The sequence below is a fragment of the Microcaecilia unicolor genome, chromosome 3 (genome assembly GCF_901765095.1).
Source record: "Microcaecilia unicolor chromosome 3, aMicUni1.1, whole genome shotgun sequence".
In the NCBI taxonomy this organism is placed as follows: Eukaryota; Metazoa; Chordata; class Amphibia; order Gymnophiona; family Siphonopidae; genus Microcaecilia; species Microcaecilia unicolor.
Window position 1 is genome coordinate 25,573,960 of NC_044033.1, and position 10,855 is coordinate 25,584,814.

The following is a 10,855-nucleotide window of genomic DNA, read 5'->3' on the forward strand; positions in this document are numbered from 1 at the left end:
TTAGTAAATCTAGTTGGTACTCTCACATTAACAGTGTTTTTTTTTCATTTGTATTTTGCTAAACTCTGTAATATTTGTAACTTGTTTCATGTCTGTCTTCTGGGGATTTTGTGGTTGGACATCTAGATCACTATTACTCACTGTATATAGGTTTATCTAAGAAACTGCTAGGCAGGCTTCAGCATGTTCATAATACGGTAGTTTGTGTATTGCTGGGTGCTGACACAGCAATATGTGATAACCAAATGTATACCAGAAGTATGGCAAAGTTCAGATAAAGTGTGCAAACACCCTAGTGAAAAAAAAAGAACCCCATCCCTATGCCCCGAAAGAATATAAGCTGTAAGTAAAAATAAACATAAAATTGTACACGTTATTATAGAAATAGAAAAAAGATAAATGTAACAGAATCAGATTAGCAGAAAGAAAAGGAAAATGTGAAGACCAACAAACAGAGAAAACTGTAGCAAGGACTTTAATTCTACCAAATACACGTATGCCTGACGTAGCCACGTTTCGCCAAAGGCTGCATCAGAGGCAAAACTAGAAAGGTAGGGTCAGCAAGCACACTTCTTTCTAGAATAACAGTCGAGATGTATTAACCAGCAAGTCCTTAAGGGTTTCAACTAGATTGTTATTCTAGAAAGAACTACCTTTCTAGTTTTGCCTCTGATGCAGCCTTTGGCGAAACGTGGCCACGTCAGGCATAAGTGTATTTGGTAGAATTAAAGTCCTTGCTACAGTTTTCTCTGTTTGTTGGTCTGCTGTTTGTGATACATGCTTACGTCATTCCGTAAAAGTCAGCCACCGTCCAAACTTCTGCGTCTGTTCACGCATTACAAAAATACTAGGACTAGGGGGCATGCGATGAAACTGCAGTGTAGTAAATTTAAAACAAATCGGAGAAAATTTTTCTTCACTCAATGTGTAATTAAACTCTGGAATTTGTTGCCAGAGGACGTGGTAAAGGCGGTTAGCATAGCGGAGTTTAAAAAAGGTTTGGACGGCTTCCTAAAGGAAAAGTCCATAGACCGTTATTAAATGGACTTGGGGAAAATCCACTATTTCTGGGATAAGCAATATAAAATGTTTTGTACATTTTTGGGATCTTGCCAGGTATTTGTGACCTGGATTGGCCACTGTTGGAAACAGGATGCTGGGCTCGATGGACCTTTGGTCTTTCCCAGTATGGCAATACTTATGTACAGAAATGAAAAAAAAAAGGGTACAAAGTACCTTCAAATTTTGACAGTCTCTTCTTAGTTCTGAGTTCAGACTTTCAATTTTCTGTGTCCTAAATTTCAGTAGCCTCTCCAACAAAGTGGACTTATACGGTCTGTGCCCTGAAAAAGATAGGTACAAATCAAGGTAAGGTATACACATGAGTTTATCGTGGGCAGACTAGATGGACCGTGCAGGTCTTTTTCTGCTGTCATCTACTATGTTACTATCCAACTTATAATTGAAAGAGAAAAACGCCTAGATTTCGACCCAAATCGGGAGATAGACGTTTATCTCACAAAAACGGATAAATCGGTATAATGGAAAGGCGATTTTGGACGTTTTCAACTGCACTCCATCGCGGAAGCGTACAAAGTTGACGGGGCGTGGCGGAGGCGTGGTGAAGGCGGGACTGGGGCGTGGTTATCACCCGAACAAAGATGGGCGCCTTTCACCGATAATGGAAAAAAAGTATTCGTTTGTAGCTAGAATTTAGGGCACTTTTCCTGGACCCTGTTTTTTCACGAATAAGGCCCCAAAAAGTGCCCTAAATGACCAGATTACCACCAGAGGGAATCGGGGATGACCTCCCCTGACTCCCCCAGTGGTCACTAACCCCCTCCCACCACAAAAAATGATGTTTCACAACTTTTTATTTTCACCCTCAAATGTCATACCCACCTCCCTGGCAGCAGTATGCAGGTCCCTGGAGCAGTTGTTAGGGGGTGCAGTGAACTTCAGGCAGGTAGACACAGGCCCATCCCCCCCCCACCTGTTACAATTGTGCTGCTTAATGCTTATTAGTCGTCCAACCCCCCCAAACCCACTGTACCCACATGTAGGTGCCCCCCTTCACCCCTTAGGGCTATAGTAATGGTGTAGACTTGTGGGCAGTGGGTTTTGAGGGGGATTTGGGGGGGCTCAAGGGAAGGGTGCTATGCACCTGGGAGCTCTTTTACCTTTTTTTTTGTTTTTGTAAAAGTGCCCCCTAGGGTGCCCGGTTGGTGTCCTGGCATGTGAGGGGGACCAGTGCACTACGACTCCTGGCCCCTCCCACGAACAATGCCTTGGATTTATTCGTTTTTGAGCTGGGCGCTTTCATTTTCCATTATCGCTGAAAAACAAAAACGCCCAGCTCACAAATTGTCGAATAAAACATGGACGTCTATTTTTTTCAAAAATACGGTTCGGTCCGCCCCTTCACGGACCCGTTCTCGGAGATAAACGCCCATGGAGATAGACGTTTCCGTTCAATTATGCCCCTCCACGTTATATCTCTTGCAATATTAGCTGATATGTGTCTTGCCACTAACAATAAAGCTTAGTATTAGATGTTTGCTTCCGTATGGTATTTCAGGGGCATAGCCAAATGGTCAATTTTGGGTGGGCCTGAGCCCAAGGTGGGCGGGCATGGAATTCATCCCCCGGTCCCCCTCCAGTTTGCTCCTCACTCCACCCCTCCCTGACCGCAACCCCCAAATATTAAATACTTGAGCAGGCGGGGATCCCAAACCCTGCCAGCTGAAGATTTTCTCCTCCTCCTTGAGCAGCCAGCACTCTTTCAAATGGCAGCCAGCAGTACTTGCCTCAAACCGATGCTGCTGCTGGCAGGCTGTGCATGCTCAGTGCTTTTGCATGTGCAAAAACTGAGCATGTGCAGAAGGGCTGGCCTCATCCTCAGCTCAAGGCAAGTGCTGCTGGCTGACATTTGGAAGAGCGAGGGATACCCAAGGAGAAAAAAATCTTCAGCTGGCAAGGTTTGGGGATACCCACCAGCCACAGCAAGAGTGTCACAATTTTGGGTGGGCCTGAGTTCAAAGTGGGTGGGCCCAGCCCACACAGGCCCACCTGTGGCTACGCCAGCAGGAAGACTGAAATATTTACTGGAATATTCACACCATTGATCATTGAAGCTTAGCAGCTCAACATTTCTCCAGTGGAGAGGGGAGACACTATAAATCCATTAAATAGTTATCTGTGGGCCAATATATTACTTTCACTAAGATTTTCACTAAACTGATGACCAGATCTGAAGAAATAGAACTCTGAAAGGTATATTTCCAAATTGTCCCAGCCATAAGTCTCCAGCCTTTAAATCAGACTGCCAGGGCTTTGATTCTTGGTGCGTCAAACACTATTTCTGGGAAGAACAGGCATTACCAATGTAACAGGACCAGTGGCTCAATGGATAATGCATCTGACTACAGATCAGAAAATTCTAGGTTTGAATTCTGCCTAGCTCAAGATTTCTTCTCTTTTCAGAAGATTTTGTTCTTAAGGAGCTGGCTAAAATCAAAGTAGACAAAGCAATGGGGCAGAACAGGATACATCTGAGGGTACTTAATAGTGAAGGGATGGTAGGCAGATGTGGTTCTTCTGTGCAAAAATGGAAGCAGATGAAGATACTGGGAACTTCATGCCACTTAGACCTCGGTGGTAAGTTAAAATATGGAAGATAGTGTGGTTCTTGGAATCCATTGGATTACAGCGTTCAAAAACAGCATGGATTTACTAGAGGTAAATCTTGTGAGATGAATCTGACCAATTTATTTGACTAGTTGATGGGACGGTTGGATCAAGGACAGCACTGGGAGTAATGTGTGTGTGGCTCCCTCTGCCCCAGAACAGGAAGTAACCTGTTCCGGGGCAGAGGGAGCAGGGAACCAGCAGAGCCGACAGGCGTGCGGCTGTTCTCTGCACCCTCCAGCAGCGTGCACCCGGGGCGGACCGCCCCCGCTGCCCCACCCTTCCTACGCCTCTACAGACAGCATTGGCCTTTGCCAGTCAATACTGCTGCCTGAAACACACATTTGCCCTCAGATTCTACATAGCGTGACTGAAATTGTGAACGTAAATCTGGTCATATTCTGGATTTGTGTGCGCCATTTAATTACTTAACAAGTCCATCATCACTGATAATTGCCAATCAACAAGCAATTATTGATACTAATTAGCATTCATTAGAATTTACTTGCACAACTTGCTAGGCGTATTCTGTAAAGTTGTGCTTGTAAATTCTAATGTGCGCTGCCAAGAAGGGGGCACAGCCATGGGCGTGGATTGGACGGAGCGTGGGCATTCCGAAAATTACATGCACCTAACTTAGTCGCAGGTTGTTTTACTTGGCGTAAATGGCCACGCCTAGACTAAAGTGCAGGCATGGCCGCTAGGCATATTCTATAAACTGGCTGGGCATATTCTATAAACGGCAGACTATGCCTAAGCGGAATTTTTTTCGGCCACGATTTTTCAGGCGCTATATGTAGAATCGAGCTGTTGATTTGTTTTTATCTTCTTAGCTGGAAGGCGCAGAAAGGAATTACGTTCAACGTACATTTGAAATCCATAGACTGAATTACGTGGACCGATGACCACCCCACCACCAGCTGAATTTTCATAGACGTTCTGAAAGTGGCACCAAAACCTAATTCCTTAAAGGTTTGGCTTCTGTTGTCTCCCAGTGTGAGATTCTCTGTTTGACGGCTAATAAATCTTGGCCAGCTCTATGTGAAGGGCTTTTGTTCATGTGTTTTTACAAGCTTAAATGCTATCAAAACTCGTATAAGCAGAGAACAAAAAAACAGAAGTTTGCTAATTGATCTGCCCCAGCATGTTCTTTCTCTCTCACACACAGACATCCACACATCCAGCATCTTTTCGCACTAATTTTATGTCTAAACCAAGCTCTTTTATCTTCTGTGAATATGTGTGTGTGTTGGGGGGGGGGGGGGAGAGGGGAGGGGCAGCTTTTATTCAATTATTTTTTTAAGCAAAATTTTCCTTCACAGATCTAGAGATTCTGCATGCTGAAAATGAACTCTCAACAGAGAAGCTGCTCTTTTAGTTTCACTTAGTTTCACATTGCTGCATTCCAGCGGGACGTATTAAGATGCAAATTCTCACCTTTCACCCTGGGCCAAGCAATTTTTTTTACATCCCAGAATAAAAGGGAGTCTTTAGGGTGTAACGCCTACATGAGAAGAAAACTATGCTACTTTATTCCTTACTGAATTGCAGTCAGGCCTCACTTTGACTCTTTTTTAATTTATTTGGGATTGAAAGAGGGGGCCCATGTGACTCATTGCCCTCCTGCCTAAATGAGGAGTCACTGAAAAGAAAGTTATTGCTGGAGACCTACTGCAGACAAGGCCAAATCTGAGAATCTCAGTTTCCAAGGGACTAGAGGAAAACAAACAAACTTGCTTTCCAAACCAAGCAAAATATGCAAATTAACTTGTGTTTAGACCAGATGTACTTCTGATAGATCTAATGAACATTTGGTGTGGGTATCCTACAGCCAGACTTGTTCGCTGCCTTCAAGGACCAAAATTTACAGTCTCTTATTTTTTTTTATTTTTGTTACATTTGTACCCCGCGCTTTCCCACTCATGGCAGGCTCAATGCGGCTTACATGGGGCAATGGAGGGTTAAGTGACTTGCCCAGAGTCACAAGGAGCTGCCTGTGCCTGAAGTGGGAATCAAACTCAGTTCCTCAGGACCAAAGTCCACCACCCTAACCACTAGGCCACTCCTCCACTGTTGCTACTATTGGAGATTCTACATGGAATGTTGGTATTCCAACATTCCATGTGGAAGTCGGCCCTTGCAGATCACCAATGTGGCCGCGCAGGCTTCTGCTTCTGTGAGTCTGTGCAGGACGTCAGACTCACAGAAACAGAAGCCTGCGCAGCCTTCTACATGGAATATTGCTAGTGGAATAGCAACATTCCATGTAGAACCTCCAATAGTAGCAACATTCCATGTAGAATGTCCAATAGTATCTATTTTATTTTTGTTACATTTGTACCCTGCGCTTTCCCACTCATGGCAGGCTCAATGCGGCGGGCAATGGAGGGTTTTAGTGACTTGCCCAGAGTCACAAGGAGCTGCCTGTGCTGGGAATGGAACTCAGTTCCTCAGTTCCCCAGGACCAAAAGTCCACCACCCTAACCACTAGGCCACTCCTCCACTGTTGCTACTATTTGAGATTCTACATGGAATGTTGCTATTCCAACATTCCATGTAGAAGTCAGCCCTTGCAGATCACCAATGTGGCCGCGCAGGCTTCTGCTTCTGTGAGTCTGACGTCCTGCACGTATGTGCAGGACGTCAGACTCACAGAAACAGAAGCCTGCACAGCCTTCTACATGGAATGTTGCTAGTGGAATAGCAACATTCCATGTAGAATCTCCAATAGTATCTATTTTATTTTTGTTACATTTGTACCCTGTGCTTTCCCACTCATGGCAGGCTCAATGCGGCTTACATGGGGCAATGGAGGGTTAAGTGACTTGCCCAGAGTCACAAGGAGCTGCCTGTGCCGGGAATGGAACTCAGTTCCTCAGTTCCCCAGGACCAAAAGTCCACCACCCTAACCACTAGGCCACTCCTCCTAGGCCACTCTCTGGCGCATTATTTATTTATTTATTTTTATTTATTGCATTTGTATCCCACATTTTCCCACCTCTTTGCAGGCTCAATGTGGCTTACAATACATCATGAATAGTGGAAATATATTAGAAAATACATATTTAGTGTTATAGGAGGGTCTTGGTCAACACGATAATGATAAAACATGATGGTAGTATTACAAGAAAATATTGTAAGACAGTCCTGAATATCTGTGGAGGAGTTGTGTGTATTCACATTGGTTGATCTTTGTGGTATGCCTTGTTAAAGAGATGGGTTTTCAGTAGTTTGCGGAAGCTCGTTAGTTCGTGGATCGTTTTTAAGTTGCGCGGCAATGCGTTCCATAACTGTGTGCTCAAGTAGGTAAAGTTTGACGTGTGCATTAGCTTGTATTTTGCATTATGACAAGAGTCTACATGAATAGGGCATCAGATAAGAAAAATACAGAGGCATTTAGGGAGGTTAATTCTGTAAGAGGGTGCCAATGTTTAGGTGCCAAAAATGCACTTATTAAAGTCTAACCTATAAAGAAAAGTAGGGACTTACTAGCATAAGAAGTGAAGGCAAGAAAGTTTACAGTGGGCTGGAAAGGGCTTCGACGGCTGTAACGAAGAGTCCAGTAATGCTTTATGGCCATATACAATTCTTCTTTAAAAAACGAGGAAAAGACCTCAAAACACCCAAACGCTTACTTTAGATGTTCAGCGTCTTTAGCTGGGGTCATGGCAGTGGCGTACCAAGAGGGGGTGGTGGGGGCGGTCCACCCCGGGTGCACGCCACTGGGGGGTGCCGCGGCACATGCCTGTGGGCTCCGATTTCACGAACGAGTGAAGTTCGCGGAAGGAGGCCACAGGTGCGCGCCGCGGCACCCCCCCTCCCCCAGCGGCGTGCACCCAGGGGGGTGTAATTTTGCCGGGGAGGGGGGAAGGTGTTATTTCGCAGGTGGGGGGTGCTGCACCCGGGGGGGGGGGACGCATCGGCGATCCGCCCCGGGTGCCATCTACGCTAGGAACGCCACTGGGTCATGGTATTCATCATTGGTCATAAAAACCTCGTAGTTTTTTTTTTTTTTCATTTATTTTATCACCATTTAAAATATGTCATCAAACTTTATTTATAATAACCATTTTTTTTATTTTAGGGGGAAAAAAAAGGTCTGTCTTATCTGACCATATATTACAATTGTCTTTGCAGTAGGAACATTTTTTCAATAATTTCTGAAGCAAAAAAGTCGAGCACTTATCTGTCACCCGACGGCGACCAGATCCGTTTCACTACGAGGTTTTTATGACCAATGATGAATACCACGACCCCAGCTAAAGACGCTGAAAATCTAAAGTAAGCATTTGGGTGTTCTGAGGTCTTTTCCTCGTTTTTTAAAAAAGAATTGTATATTGCTATAAAAGCATTACTGGACTCTTCGTTACAGTTTTTGGATAACCATTGAGATAGGGTTTCAGGTTGTTTCCACTTCTGAAATATATTGTGAAACTCCCTTAGTTGGAACATGAGGACAGTGCCAGGCAGACTTCTACAGTTTGTGTCCTGAATATGGTAAGACAGTTTAGGATGGGTTGGAGAGGGTTTGAACAGAGTGGAGGAGTGGCCTAGTGGTTAGGGTGGTGGACTCTAGTCCTGGGGAACTGAGTTCAATTCCCACTTCAGGCACAGGCAGCTCCTTGTGACTCTGGGCAAGTCACTTAACCCTCCATTGCCCCATGTAAGCTGCATTGAGCCTGCCATGAGTAGGAAAGTGCGGGGTACAAATGTAACAAAAATAAAATAGGTACTATTGGAGATTCTACATGGAATGTTGCTATTCCACTAGCAACATTCCATGTAGAAGGCTGTGCAGGCTTCTGTTTCTGTGAGTCTAACGTCCTGTGCAGGACGTCAGACTCACAGAAGTTAAATAGAAGCCTGCGTGGCCACATTGGTGATCTGCAAGGGCTGACTTCTACATGGAATGTTGCTAGTGGAGGAGTAGCCTAGTGGTTAGTGCAGCAGACTTTGATGCTGGGGAACTGGGTTTGATTCCCACTGCAGCTCCTTGTGACTCTGGGCAAGTCACTTAACCCTCCATTGCCCCAGGTACAAATAAGTACCTGTATATGTAAACCACATTGAGCCTGCCATGAGTGGGAAAGCACGGGGTACAAATGTAACAAAAAAAAAAAAAACTCCAGTAAAAGGGTCCCTAAATTCCTTACCATTGCTAGCAATTGTTAATCCAAATTGTTAATCCTCTGTAAATCTGATATTTCAACATGTGTTATTTTACTGCAATGTTGTTATCAGTTGTAAAACACTTTTATAATTGTTTGATGTAAGCCACATTGAACCCAAACTTGTTTAGGAAAAGGCGGGATACAAATGTCATAAATAAATAAATAAATAAATAAATATTGTCAAGGTTAGATTACTATAATGTAGTCTCTTTGGGCTGTTCTGCCTCTGTTTGGAAAAAAACTGCCGACCATGCAAAATACTTTGGTACGCCTTATTTGTGCAGTAACCGGATTTGAAAGTGTGACATCATTTTATTGTGAGCTTCATTGGCTGCCAATTGTTCTCCGTGTACATTTTAGGTTATCACTTTGATTCACAAGACTCGATATGGTGATGCTCTGCAGTATGTACTCAACAAGCCAAGAAGTAGGGGTGAACCAAGAAATCTTCACAGCCGGGGATCAATAAAAACACCTTTTCTTCAGCACTGCAGTAGTGTATGACCCGACATGGAAATCATATCTGAGTTACAGTCATCATTACCATTGTTTGTTACTGTGCAGATCATTGGAGCCGACTCTGTGGGTGCTGTGGGTGCTTGAGCACCCCCAATATTGGAAAAATTCCTTGTATGTGTCCCGGGAGGGATTATTTCCATTGGGCTTAGCACCCCCATTAATTTTGAAAAGTTGGCTCCTATGGTACAGATGCATTACATATACATATATATCCTTCAGATATGATTTCCTCTTATTTTTTTTTGATGCATTATGTCCTTTTGTGTTTCACCTGTTCATTCATCAACTTTTTGGTTATTTTTATTATTTTTTTATTATTGTTTTTAGCTATGTTTGATACATACATGTGTTTTTATATTTTTTTGTTTACAGTGTCAGACCCCTGATGCAGAAGGTTGTTCCGTCGAAACACAGCCCCGTGTTGGGTCATACACTACTGTGGTGCTGAATAAAAGGTGTTTTTATTGATCCCCGGCTGGTCCACCCCTACTTCTTGGTTTGTTGTTTGCATTACAAGTAGGGTTATTTTACCTCTCTACCTTTGGGTTTGGTTTGGTGTACCGCAGTATTTACTTGCCCATAGTTCAGATTTATTCTTCCTGTAATCTGCTTTCATTCCAGTTCCCTAATGTTACAAACACAAAGGGCTCTGTTTACTAAGGTGCGCTAGACTTTTTAGCTAAACACTACAGACACCCATATATTCCTACGAGTGTCTCTAGTGTTAGTGCTCGCTAATTTTCAGCACGCACTAAAAACACTAGTGTGCCTATAACACGGCTTAGTAAACAGGGCCCAAAGTTTTGTAAACAGTTAATATCATCCTTAGCTTATCAAGCTCCTTCAGTCTGGAATGTCTTACCGCAAACTATTAAGAATTATATGACAGTCAGAAAAGTACTTAAGACATATTTATTTAAAAAGTTTGTTTTGGAAAAGTAACTTCTGACTTGAGTTATGCTTTGCTATTGTATATTTTATTATGGCTTTATGTCATTTTCAAGGGTTGCCTAGTAACTGTTTGTGATCCGCCATGATTGTAGTAGGTAATTGCAGAATATGTGCTTTAGAATGTAATGTAATGTAAAAATATGCTCATAAATGACTAGAATGCCAAATTTAAGCAAGTCCTTGCTGCCTAAATCTAGTGATCCCTTATAAAATTATCCCTAACTGTGCAGCATCCTACCACAGATCGTGTAAACTGTGCAGCCACACAGATCAGAAATACGGCATGAAGTACAAATTACTTTCAGCTTACCGTCTTCTCTCAATTGGTGGTGAGAAAGTGGAGAAGTAGGTGAGTCACAAAGGGCTTAACTGTAGCTTGCTGTGATCCTGCCTGGGAGAGAGAAGGGCAAACAGCTTGAAAAAAAATTAACTGAATAAAATAAATTCTATTGACTAGAGCACAGACCTCCAAGGAAAAAGACTTGGAGAACGCTTTAGGAATTCAATAAAATCTATAGATCCTGTAT

The 10,855-nt window shown here is 43.3% G+C and overlaps 1 long non-coding RNA gene across 1 annotated transcript; it reads left to right on the forward strand.

The window, feature by feature from the left end:
• Nucleotides 1-1,276: 1,276 nt before the first annotated feature.
• LOC115464222 lies at nt 1,277-9,822 on the forward strand. The gene is made up of 4 exons (XR_003941249.1): nt 1,277-1,289; nt 6,829-6,831; nt 6,994-6,998; nt 9,750-9,822. It is a non-coding gene; the product is annotated as an uncharacterized LOC115464222 (long non-coding RNA).
• Nucleotides 9,823-10,855: the final 1,033 nt, after the last annotated feature.